Source organism: Arvicola amphibius, chromosome 6 (assembly GCF_903992535.2).
Source record: "Arvicola amphibius chromosome 6, mArvAmp1.2, whole genome shotgun sequence".
Lineage (NCBI taxonomy): Eukaryota > Metazoa > Chordata > Mammalia > Rodentia > Cricetidae > Arvicola > Arvicola amphibius.
Window position 1 is genome coordinate 734,298 of NC_052052.2, and position 2,391 is coordinate 736,688.

Below are 2,391 nucleotides of genomic sequence, written 5' to 3' on the forward strand. Positions count from 1 at the left end.
ACTCGGTAGCATCGGCTACTTGATCTTCCACAAGCAGGCGTTTGGTTCTCTCAAACTTACAGCCAAGCCGTGCTAGGTTCCTAAAAGTGGAGTCCCGCCAGAGGGTCAAACCATCAAATGGAAAAGTTCTACCCAGGGCTCGTTACATCGGTCATGATGAGGAACACGACACTGAAACGAATCCAGTTTCCTCCTCAGCCTTCTTGTGTTTAAACCCAACCTCTTCTGTGTGGGCCTATTGAAGTGACTGGGTGTTTTGTTATTTTCTCTGAGACCGGGTTCGGTATGTAGACCTGGCCTCGAGCTCAGAGAGATCCTCTTGTGTGTACCACCATCTTCTTTGTTCTTGTTTTCTGTTCATTCTAATTGTAGAACTACAAAGTTATTATCTCCGAAATTGTAATTTTGTCCTGATACGCTGAAGCAGGGCAGGTAGAGCGTTACAGTGAGATTTTAAAGCTGATACTAGATCAGTATTTCTCACGTGTTTACAACAGACTGGAGATCTTGAAGGAACCCTACGATTCCACAAAAAGCTTATCAGAGCTTATGAAACAGAGAGCAGAAATGAAAATTGCTTCTGCATGCCTTTGTGAGGTTATCTGTGGGTTTTGGGGAAAAAAAATAAAGTGTGGTGGTGGTGGTGGTTCTCACCTTTACTTCTAGCACTCTGGAAGCAGCCAGGCAGATATGAGTTCGAGGCCAGCCAGGGCTACACAGAGAAACCTTGTCTTGAACCTGCCCCCCTCCCCTGAAAAGCACAAAAACAAAACAAAATCTTACACAAAACAATTACATATTTCACATTTATTTTCTTTCACAAGAAAATTGGCTGCTTGGAAAGAAATGAGATGAGGAGGCTTTCACAATACCCATTTATTACATGACTCACAATACCCATTTATTACATGACTCACTGAATTACTTTACAGAATTCTAGGCATTAATCTAATCACTGAAATACTGAAATAGGTAAAATATAAAACATTATACATTTTATGATACATTTTAGTTCTCTAGTATTGTTTGGTGCAAAACAAATATGACTTGGTTTCGTTGCAGACAATTACCAATATACAAGGTTTTCTTTTCTTTTTCTTTTTTTTTTTTTTTAAGAGGGGTGGTGGTTTTGAGAAAGGGTTTTTCTGTAGCTTTGGTGCCTGTCCTGGACTAGCGCTTACGGACCAGGCTAGTCTCGAACTAACAGAGATTCACCTGCCTCTGCCTCCCAAGTGCTGGGATTAAAGTCACCACCACCAGGCTTGCTGCTGCTGCTGCTTTTTTTTTTTTTTTTTTTTTTGATGTGGGACTTACAACCTTAAACTGTGGCCTTTTCCAAAGTGCCAATACTGCTTGAACAAATACAAATTCACAGCTATCTCCAAGTCTAAACAATAGAAATTTAATGCAGTTTGAGTCCCAGAAATGGAAACTAAAGACAATGGGAACAAACACCCCCCCCCCCCCCCGCACACACACACACTTGCCAACTGGACTGGTTTCAAACTCAACTTGGACTTGTGAGCAAGAGAGTTCAACAGTCACCTAACTCAGAATCAGAGCCCCCAAGAAAACTGGAAAACATTCTTAGGAGACACCAAAGTTAAAATCTACTACACTCTGAATTGTGGTTGGAACTGTCTGTCCACATTTAGCATGATGCTAAGGTTCTAATTCATGGGGCGAGCCAAGACATTTATAAACTAAGAAAACAGGTTGGGGGGTATAGCTCAGAGAAGAGCAACAGCCTAGCTCTAGCCTTAGCACTAAAGAGCGCGAGAAAAGAAGAAAATGAAGAGACGAAAAGGCCTCCCCATAGGTAGGCCATATGTTTCTTTGTTGAGGGGAAAAAAATAGAGGAGAATTGAAAAAGGCTGTTGACCCCTGCTTAGTCTCAGGACGAAGGAGACTGAACGAGCCGGGCAGTGGTAGCAGCGCACGGCTTTAATCCCAGCACTCCTGAGGCAGAGGCAGGCGGACCTCTGTGAATTTGAGGCCAGGCTGGTCTACAGAGAGAGTTCCAGGACAGGCTCCAAAGCTACAGAGGAGGAGGAAGACTGAAGAAGGCTGCAGACCTCAAGGACAGTATGGCTTACGTAGGGACTCAGGGAAAGAGAACAGGCATGGTTTCCACTGTTAGCATCATCTTTGTTTACGCTTTTCCAGTGTTAGGAAATAAAACGCAGGAGACATCACTTGGACAGATGTGAAGTGACCATGGAGGGAGCTGGGTCACAGCCACTTGTTTTGTGTGTTCTAAAGGCAGCAAGCAGTTTATGTGACTCCCTTGTGCGTCTTTATTCTCTTTCATCTCCTCTGATTCATCATTTTTATTTTTCTCAAATTAGAAACATATTTTGGATTGCACAAGAGTACTCTCGACTTTCTGGG